The sequence below is a fragment of the Mastomys coucha genome, unplaced genomic scaffold, assembly GCF_008632895.1.
Source record: "Mastomys coucha isolate ucsf_1 unplaced genomic scaffold, UCSF_Mcou_1 pScaffold5, whole genome shotgun sequence".
Taxonomy (NCBI): Eukaryota; Metazoa; Chordata; class Mammalia; order Rodentia; family Muridae; genus Mastomys; species Mastomys coucha.
The window spans coordinates 61,422,892-61,434,056 of record NW_022196911.1 but is presented as its reverse complement, the minus strand read 5'-3'; the positions used below and the strand labels follow the sequence as shown (position 1 = coordinate 61,434,056).

The 11,165-nt window shown below is 39.5% G+C and overlaps 1 long non-coding RNA gene and 1 other non-coding gene across 2 annotated transcripts in view; both read right to left on the bottom strand.

Moving 5' to 3' along the window:
- The window catches only part of LOC116078605, a 97,383-nt gene that overhangs the window by 65,046 nt on the left and 21,172 nt on the right, over positions 1–11,165 (bottom strand). The window lies entirely within an intron of this gene.
- On the bottom strand, positions 10,124–10,185 carry LOC116079385. Its single transcript, XR_004113942.1, has one exon. It is a non-coding gene; the product is annotated as a U7 small nuclear RNA (small nuclear RNA).

The following is an 11,165-nucleotide window of genomic DNA, read 5'->3' as shown; positions in this document are numbered from 1 at the left end:
AAAAAAAAAAAAGAAGGATATGGGTGATAACTGTAGTTGAGAGATACAGACTTGGAACTTTGTACACGAGATATTCTAAATCCTAATGTGGCCAAGTTTAGAGGTATATACCTGCAATCCCAGAATCCAAGAGAATGATGCAAAAGGATTATGAGTTGAGTTTGAGGCCAACCTTGGCTACATACCAAAATGTTGTCTCAAAAAAAAAAAAAAAAAAAAAAAAAAAAAAAAAAAAAACAACAAATAAAGTCTATGTTGTGTTGATTCCTACAGAACTACACAGATCACAAAAATCACCAAAGCATATGTCTATAATCTCTGTATGCTGTGGTATACTAATCAAGCTTTAAAAAGTGAGAGCAGAGGAAAGGAGAAAATTGATCCCAGGACACAGTGTCACCTGAGAGCTGAGATGAATTTTCCAGAGCTGTCTATATAGGTCTATTCCAGCACCGTTATTCATAGATATCCAGTCTCAGTCTTATTTTAGTACTAGCTAGGTACCATGGTTAAGCAGATGAAAGGTGGCCAAAGACCCATGACATTTAATCTGGAACATAAAAACCTGTCCCATAAAAATTGATTCCGATTTGCAGTTTTGTTCAAGACTCTGTCTCTGTGTGTGGTTGTGATATTATTTTCTTTGGACCATGCTCAATTTGCTGCTAAGAATACTTGTTGATCAGCAAAGCCTAGAAACAGGCTGAACAAACCAAATGCTGCCAGGGAGGGCATTTATCCTACCCCCAAAGCAGTGTCTTTGTAGTTCCTAGAATCCAGGCCTCCAATCCTCCAATTCTCCTGTAACCAAATCCTCATCATAGGAGGCATTGGGCTGATATTTTTAAATCCCAAGTCAGACCTACTAGTATAGATAGGCAAATGTCAACTACTCAGAAGGCTCAGACAAGAGGATCAGAAGTGAGCTCAAGGTCAGCCTAAGCTAGGTTTGTCTCAATAGTGATTGATTGATTAATTGATTGATTGATTGATGGACTAAGGACCTATTTCAGTGGTGGGGAATTCAGTTATCATGCATGGTGTCCTAGGTTCAATTCTGCAAAGAAATCCTTTTATTCTCTATTCCCAAGAGTTTTCACTCTCCTGAAATCAGCATAGCATTGACTTCTTTTTCTGCACATGATAACATGTTCCAGAACATGTTCCCTCATCATGACATTCACTGTCTCTTCTTCTCCAAGTCGGTCTCTCTAACATGGAACAACTCATAGCAAGCTCACACATGCACTGACACCTTACACATGCAGAAGTCCTTGAAGTCTATATTTATCAGTGAGAGGAAACCTCAGGGAAAACAAATTTCTTGTTTGGAGAATTTTTAAAGCAGTAGGATTTAATCTTAATGCTTACAAATACATATAATGACTAAATTATACTAATCGTCCTCAAAAGAAACTCTAGAGGCTTCCCCTGTTGAACATACAGAAATAATAAGGCTTAAATTAAAAGCACATTCAAAGACTGACTTGCCTTCCTCCCGCCCTCCCTTTCTCTGCGCTGCCTGCCTTTTTTCCTTTCTTCTTTCTTCTTTCCTTCATCCTTTTCTTCCTTTCTTCCTTCTTTCCTCCTCCTTCCCTCTTTTCCTTCCTTCATTCCTTCCTTGCTTTCTTCTTTCTTTCATTAGTGTCATGCTATGGCCCCAGGCCAAACTGTCTCAGAACTCACCAGGAGTCTGTTGATTAAACTTGAAATCTTCCTGTCTTGGCTTCCTGGGTCCTAAGATTACATTCCTGAACTTCTTCAGAGCTCACTTTTCTTATTTAAAACAAAACAGAGCAATCTAAGAAGCAAGTAATCCCTCTTAAATGCCTCTTCACCACATTATTCAATTATTTCTACAGCTTCACTAAAACTTCAGAGAGAAAAATAATTAGGAGAACTAGGGAAAAAAAGAGGAGAAGGGTAGACTAGGGTAGGAAGAGAGAGGTGCCACTTATGAGACAGAATCTTTGTACCTTTCAGCATATCTACCCTTGTATCAAAAAAGACCACAGAAGGTGATTTTGAATAAGATTTTGAAGAAAATATCTTTTGTTTGTCTTAAATATTTTGTCATTATTTATCATTGATGGTTTTGGAAGTTAAACCAAGTTATACGTTCTCTTGTTAAGCAAATAGTGTACCAGCACATCACATTCTCCCATACCCTTTTCATTTTTATTTTGAGAAAGGGTCTCCTGAAGTTGCCCAGACTATCCTTGAACTCACTCTAAACTCAGAATCCAACTTATGATTTTACTGCCTCAGCCTCCAGAAGTAGCCAGAATCGCAGGTGTATGCTACTACATCCAGTGGACTTAACTTGTTATGACTCCTCAAAACCTACAACTTAATTGTCACAGAAATTCCAAATATTGCATTTCCCCCAGACAGTTATAGACTATTGATGGGTTCACTGCCCTGATCTTAGAAAGCAAGCTTAGCTGCATTTTAGAAACATGAAGAGAAGAGAAGCTGTTCCTTTTGTCATTTAACCCCCAGCCTTAATCTCAATTTCAAATCCAAGATACACCAATGGATAGCATTTGTGACATACTAAGAATATCACTCTGTACTGAGTGTCTTTTAAAGATTCTTCTATGGACCATAGAGCAAGCTAGTCCCATGAGTCCATCATAACTGTCATGGAAAAGACCTCCCTTTCTCCATAAAGAACACTGGCCCATTTTAGACTTTTAGAAAACAAAAGCGCTAAATGGGTCTCATCAGTACCCCCAGGCCCTCAAAAGAATATGTATAACCAGAGCATACTCCAGACTTTTTCAGTTGACATTCTTGATGGTGGGGCCTAAGATTTGCTTAAAACAAGATCTCAACATGACTCTGTATGTGTTAAATATTGAGAAGCATACCATTTTTAAATTTTCCCTTTCAGTTTTGAAAGTATATGACTATATGACAAGAACAGGTTTTAGTTCTGGTAGTCAGGGTGCCCATGATTTCTGTAGCATGATGACTTTAGGTAACTAGCTTTCGTGTACAGATTAAAACAAAAATGAACTTATAAGAGACAAGTATTTAGGGAATGAGGAGAAAAGTGAGGTTTGGTGTACAAATTACCCATAAAAATTTATTACAAGAGGAAACTTTATGGACTCTTCAAGACAGCCTCATGAGGCTAGACAGGAACCTTAAGGATCATTCACATAGAACAAGTGTCAGATGCAGAAAGAAAGGGGACTAAGAATACGGTTGTGAATACTGGCATAGGAGAAGTTCTGGGCATGGGAAATAAAGGGGCAGCCATTTTGAAGGAAGGAAAAAAGACAGTATGGGGGGAATTACTGGAGAATCCCAGTCATCGCACATGAGAAGGAGACTTCCAAGTGTGTGTGAGGGCTGGCTGTGATGAAGTGGTACCCTTAAACTTCCTTCAAACACAATAGAATTATTCCTTACCCCATTGTTGTGGGGTTTCTGTGGGGCTTTCTCATCCTTAATCAGAGACCAAAAATAGATGGGGCAGCCATGATCAACAGGCAGCCTGTCACAGGGCAAAGGAAAAACCAGAGGGGCTAACAAAGAGTATTAAATAGTGGTCTAGAGTGACACATGTCATTTCCACTCATGTCTTCTTGGCTGGACCTAGCCATACAATCCTACCGCACCATACCAGAGCCAAGAAGTATGACTCTCCTATTTCCAGAAAGACAGGGAATGGAAAACATGGAAGGAGTACCACTGATAACCAACCTGACTGGCATGCTGTGCTTAGAGATAAAGGCCCGAAGTTTACAGGAAATGAGGAAATGAGGCCTTCTGTTGCCATAACAAAACCCTCTGAGTATTTTAAAGGCAGAGCTCACTACAGCTGATTGCCTACATCTGGAGCTTGGTCCACTTGTATCCCAAGTTAATTACTGAATGTCTTATTCAGTAGTCATTAGATGGTAAGAAATTTTAAAAAATACTCAAATTAGTTAAGGCAAACAATGAGAATTTCATCCTTATCTATTATTAGCATAAGATGTAAAAAGTGCTCATAAGACATCATAAGACATAAGGCCTCACAAAAGCTAAGAACTTTCCTCCATTCAGCTCATGACAATACCCTTCCTCCCACTCCCATGCCAAGCACTCTTTTCTCCAACTCTGCAAACTTCCATTTTTTCCTTATATATGGCTTTCTCAAATGGTTAAGCTAAACTGAAATAATATCTTCAGAAATTAAGCTTCAACAACCTTCCCTGACCAGCCCTTATGCCTGACTGCCTCAAGTTTTATCTCTAAATTCCAAAATTGCTGGGAGAAAATGCAAAAGCATCTGTATGCCCATTTACCATGATTTCATAACAAAATGCCCCTAACATTTTTTTCCTCACATTGAGGACTGAACCTAGGCTTCTTGCTAGGCAAGAACGTCACCTCTGAGCTACATTCCCAGCCTTACGTGCTCTAAAATTAATAAGCAGAGGCTTATTAATTGTTAACATGATTCTGGAAAAACAACTAGGTTCCATAAGGTAGGTCTGAACTGGGTCCCTTACAGTTGCAGTCAGACAGTGAGAGACATGAAGAATTCTAAAGCCTCCTCGCTCACATGTCTGGCTCTCAAGGCTAACTGTCAGACTTCAACAGAGACTTGCTGTTCAGTATGCAACAAGGTTCCCCTCCACAAAGGCTTCTTCAGAGCCTTGTAGCTTGGTTATGATAGCAAGTGTGCAGGGAAAGTAAGAGAGCAGGTAGATGAGATAAACATATTGAGAGAATGAACCTGGCAGTACATCTGTCCCTTTCTAGGATGCACTCTCAGAGGTCATACATATAATACGTTCCCCGAGTCACACATTGGTGAGCTTCTGTCTAGGTCCTAGGTCACAGAATACAGGCTACAGTGTGAAGGAAGCATAGCAGGCTTATTCTGAAAGGGATGTTTGTTAATGGGAGCTCTTGATACAGTTGTCTTTGAAAATAAGATCTACTACAACATTTTCTACCAAGTCACTGTCCTTGGTACTGCAGCTGTAGTAAAGGAAACTTGTATCACTTACTTAAAAAAAAAATAGCTGCAAACATATATTCTTGAAGAGTTTTCAGAAAAATGAGATATGGGGGTAAGAGCCCATGCTGAACAGATCCTTTGTAGAGGGTCTTCCTTAAATCATTAAGAAAACATCCCAGAAGAGAGCACCTGCTCTCCAGTTCTAACCCAGGACCCCAGAGAGGACTGTGGCCATAACATGCATATAGCAGATTTTGTGTATTCATGTTAAAACATTCCATACCCCAGGATGATGATTCTAAACTATAGTAGTGCCTTTTCCCCCTTTGTTCCTCTCCTTCCAAACCAGGCCAAAACTATCAGAAACCACCCTTTACTCTGCCCTTGGAAAAAAGGCAGACTGAGACCACAGAAAGAAGTCTTTGTGAACTTGACTTTCAAAATAGATCATTTCAAGCCCAAAGTGCAAAGACTGCTATGCACTTTCCAGAGGCACATGGCAGAAAGGGCAGAAAGGAAAGAGAAAGGCTCGTTGTTGGTGTTTAAAGACTGCCTGTTGAGTACCAGTGAGTCAAGCTCAGGAAGCTTGAGGTTTTACAATAAGCCGCAGAGTAGAGAGCACATAAGATTTGAGAGGAACATATACAAAACAAAGAAAAAACCCTTTTATGCTTAGGGTGGAGAACCTGGAGAGAATCATTGAAAATATATAGAGAGGAATCTTTTAGGGACTTCCCACCATGGTCATCCATCACAGGCGGAGCTGTAAATGATGAGAATAGGAGGAAGTAGATAACAAAATTTTCCAGACAGATTTGAAGATCTGTAGGCAGAATGGACCTCTGGGAAGCAAATTCCTGATAATGCCCAATGTCTAAACAGGGCAGAGATGGAAGCATGTAACTTGTTGTAAGCTAGGACTATACAAAGGAGTGGTCCTCAACTCTGCCATTAAGCTATTACTTTCCCATCTGGGACTTTCAAACATATTCTCCAGAGGCCCTCAGAGCTTATAACAGCAAGCACTGCCACACAGAGAAATGAGGACACGCATAATGCATTAATCCAAAGCTGCTCCATGCATATCCTGAGGCTCTAAGACCTTCAACAATAGTTGTCATATTGTTTCACTTCAGGACCTGTTACACTCTTAAAAAGAATTAAAGACCATAACGAGCTTTTGCTTCTTTAGCACATACTGTATACAATTATTAATATTCAGGATTAAAATGCAGAACATTTAAATTTTATTTATAAAAATCACAGCCAGATGGGAGGAACAAGTCTGGTGTTCTATTACACAGAAGTGTGATTATAGTTAACAATATTGTAATGCATAATTCAAAATAGCTTCAAGAGATGGTTTTAAATGTCCTCATCACAAAGAAATGGATAATGCTTGTAATGATGGAAAACTGAAGCATCCTCTTGTCAACATGCACTATATAAATGTAAATGTATTGTGACATTACACATTACCCTGGAAATCCCATAACGATGTATGATTTTGATCTATCAATAAAGATAAGTGAAAAGGAAACATTTATTAGTTCATTTTGCAATAACAACACAACACTGATGTGTTAACATAAATACCATGTTCTTGTGGAAATTACTACAATTTCAAAAAAAAAAAAAGCAAATTAGCCAGAAGTTTGAAATTGTTTTACATTCTTAAAAGCAGTTGAAAGTCTGACTTTCTAGAAAACTACCAGATTCTGATGTTTGCTTCTGTGGTTAATCAGCTGCAACATCACAGACAGTGCATTTCTCAGAAGCAGCCTGCTGAACATGGAGGCAGGAGAGAGTATCCTGACAGAAGAGAAAGAGAAGTGGGTATGACTTCTTTCTCTCTATGGCCTAAGATAAGCCTGAGTTAAAGTATGGAAGAGACTTGGGCTTTATACTGATTTGGAAGCTAACGATCATGCGTTTAAGTCATTAAGTAGAGAAATTACCACAAGGCTTCTTATTCTTCAGAAAGCCTAAAAAGCAAAGAATGGGAAGAGGAAATAAAGTTGTTCATTGATGGTATACTATGTTTTCCTTGCTTGCGGTATGATTATGTATACAAACCCACCTGGCATGGAACCTGTGTGGGAAAAAGAATTTTGTGCTGAAGACTTACTGGAAGAGTGTACTGCTGCTGGAATAAGAAATTGTTTCATAAGGTTGATAGAGGTTAAGAAGATAAGACTTTCCCAAATTAAAGGTCAAATCTTCAAAAGATAACAGGATAGGATGGAAAAAGAAAAGACATGGTGCACAAATAGCTGGCTCTTTGTCATATAGTGTCCTGGCCACCACCCTGTATCCCCAGTGTTAAGGCCAAAGTAAAATATTATGGCCTAGATGGAATGTTAAGGCCTACATAACAGTTACCTGGCTAGCCTGCCATGATAAGAAAACTTTCTCATATGTTTCTGTTGTTACTAGGAAACTTTCTAATGCCAAGATTGATTACATATTCTGTTATGATCTGTGCCTTTGGAAACCAATCATGATAGAAGTCAGTAGAACTGTTTTGTATGATTACACACAATAAGCTTGCACTTAAACCAACCACCCAACAGCACTTCCTGCACCTATGTATAAGCTTTTATGGTATAAGCTGCCCCTGGGATGGACCCCAATATAAGAGAGACACATACACCAATTAAAAAAACTATTTACAATAAGAGTTACCTTTTGAATAGTGGTCAAATAAAGTTTAAATTACCAAGACCTCCCTACGAATGAACATTCTACTTGGCAGAAGGAGACATGTATGTGGGTAACTGACATCCAGGTTGGCAAGTTAAGGTGTGAATGTTTGACAAGTCACATCCTGGTAGACAAATAAAGACATGAATATTAGACAAGGCAAGTCCCCGACCATAGTTGAATACCCCAACCAATGGGAGCAGGATAACTGTATAACAACAACATGTTCCTGAGAAAATCCCCTAACCCTCAATTCTGATTGGTGAAATAACTTGGCACAGATGTTTGTAGGTTTGGGGCTTAAAAACCCTGTAAGATCTTAACTCAGGGTCATGGTTCAGTTCCTAAATCTGGACCATGGGCCTGATTGACCAGTCCTGAGACATATGCTCAGTAAACTATGCCTGTCTGACAGAGATCAGTGTGTGGTTGTGAGACAATTCCTGGGCCTGAACACCCAGCATTCCCTTGTCACACTCTGATCTTAGCCTTTCATTGGAGAAGCATCACTCAGATCAGACCAAACTGAAACAGAGAAAAAATAACTTCCTTTTCAGGAGCTGAAGCTTTAATTAATTATATAAACCCAGGGAGACCCAAAACTTCATTTCACAAAATATGGAGCTGTTGCCTTGCTAATTAAGGTCAAAGTTTACTATTGTCTGAATAACCTTCTGAGCTCTACACAAAATGGCAAACTCCCTTTACTAATGGGGCTTCTCCTTTTCTACCTTGTTTGGGGAGTTCAAAACCCCACACAGAACTCTACTTGCAGAATGTCATTTAGCCTTGGTTAAGATTACAGGTTGAGTTTCCTTTTACCCCACAAGAACCTAACCAGCTAGTACCAAAGATTCCTGGAATGCCTTCCCATACTAATGAGGCATCTCAGGATCTCAGGATCTTAGCTTTTAGTCAATAGCCTTTGCCCATCCTGGGATAGTCCTACCTCCTTAACCCAAAACTATATAACCATTGAATTACCTCAAGTAAAGTTCATCTGTCTCCCTGGAGACATTATGTATGACATTATTACCATACATACTCACAGGGTTTCCGAACACACACACACACACACACACACACACACACACAACACCATCTGTCGTCTCTGCTCCATTTGCCCTTGTGGACAATATCAGCCGATGATTCCCCAGGGGCAGAGAAGGTCATATAGAGAAAGAGTGTAGGCAACAGAGGGTGCAACAATGGCTCATGTGCATTTGATACTTGCTGTACATTGGCACTACTCCAGAGCCTTTGCATACACTATACAGGGAACCCTACACCACTTCATATTGGCAAGGATTACCACATCTCCCACTACTAAAGAACATTACCTCAACCTAAGGACAAAGAAAAGTTATTGAGGGGCCATGGAACCCACAGAGGCAAGAGAAAGGCTATGCTGCTTCAGAGGAACAACCAGAGCTCTAAACAGAGTGTAAAAGTTGAGAAACTAATACTACAGGTCAGGCACACTGGAGAGGAGCATGATGGAGGTATATGGAAGAACCCACCAAATCCTAGCTGCCCTAGTTAGGATTGAGATAAAACCATAATTAAAGGCAACCTGAAGAGGAAATGTGTGCCTTTAGCTTACAGATTACAGTATAAGTCTATACTTACTGAGATAAGCCAAGGCCAGAACTCAAGGCAGGCAGAGCCTGAAGCAGAGACCATGGAGAAACACTGCTTACTGGCTTGCTTCTACTTGTGCTTAGCCAACTTGCTTATATAACTAGGGATCACCTGCCTAAGGATAGCATTGCCTACAGTGGACTGAGCCCTCTATACCAGTCAATCAATTAAGATAATACTGCAAAGGCCAATATGATGGGGGAAATTCTTCAGTTTAGGTTTTTCCTCAGGAGGCGGGATATGTCAATTTGACCATCAAGATTAATCATTATACAAGGCCTTTTGCCAAGGACAAACCTCAGATTGGAAAGAGGGTTCTAAGGAAGGGGTGTTTGGGAGCAGCAGGAAAAAAAACAACTTGAAGTCAATGGTGGGGTGCAAACTGACCGCTCTGTAGTCTACTCAAGATGGCTTTTTAGATTGGTCTCTGCTCAAGGCAGCTCTTTGCTTGAGATAGCTCTCTGTTCAAGACATTTCTAGATAGCTCTTGGGTTTTCCAACCAAAATCAGAAAACTTGCTAAAAAATTTTTTTTAAAGAGCTGTAATAGCAAACCGGGCAGTGGTGGCACACCCCTTTAGTCCCAACACTTGGGAGGCAGAGACAGGTGGATTTCTGAGTTCGAGGCCAGCCTGGGCTACAGAGTAAGTTCCAGGACAGCCAGGGCTAACACAGAGAAACCCTGTCTCGAAAACAAACAAACAAACAAGAGAGAGAGAGGGGAGAGAGAGAGAGAGAGAGAGAGAGAGAGAGAGAGAGAGAGAGAGAGAGAGAGAGAGAGAGAGAGAGAGAGTTGTCATAGTTCTCTAAATAGGTTTTTGGTTTTCTAACCAAAGTCAGAAAACCAGCCAGAAAAATTCTAAAAGAGTTGTGTTAGCTCTCCAAGTAGTTTTTTGGGGGCTGACCTTGAACTCAAAAATCTGCTTACCTTCATAAGCATAAACAGTAAGCTTGGCTGGGTAGGATCCTATCCTAAGGTCACCAGAATCTCACTTCCTGGTACCTCTTTATTACTTTTCACCAATGAGCTTTGTTTTTTATTTTTTGTTTTGTTTTGTTTTGTTTTTTAAATATTCTTCTCCCTTTACTGACTCATTAGTACAGCTTAGCCCCTCATACAATTCATATTGCATACTTTGCATAGCTGAGAAATCCTATAAAGGAAAACTCTTACACTGATTTATGTATCCTTAAAGTCATGTTTTCAGAGTTCTTTCCCACAGTCTTAAGGGATGCCCTGTAGGTCTCAGCATCACAGAAACACATTCTCGCTTCCTGGAATTGTGTTGTTTCTAATTATTATGGATACATTAACCGTGGCAGAGAAGACACTCCCATGAAGGAGGAACATAAAGTAAAACATATACATTATTATACAAGTAAGCCTTATGCCTACAACAACCATCAACCCTTGTAGAGGCTCATGCTCTGCTGACTCTGATGCAGGGATGGGAAATGTGTCACACTGGCCCTTCCACAGCCATGCAGGACTCAGCAGATTTTCTTTTCTTTAAACGTTAAATGTAATCCCAGAAGAAAAGGGACTGTGCCAGGAGGATTGCTCTAATATACATTCAAGCCTAGACTACAGAATGGTACCCTGTCTCAAATTCATACAGAAATATATTAGATACTTTGTGCATTAGTCAGGGTTCTCTAGATGGACAGAACTAATAGAAGGATCAAATGCACAAAGATATATGTATTTATATGTATCCCATAAAATATAGGTATGTATTTATACAACTATTATACAAAATAATAGTGTCAAACATTACAATATATAATATGTATGAAATACATATTTTATAATATATTGTATTATTTTATACATAATATTTTATATATAATATATTATA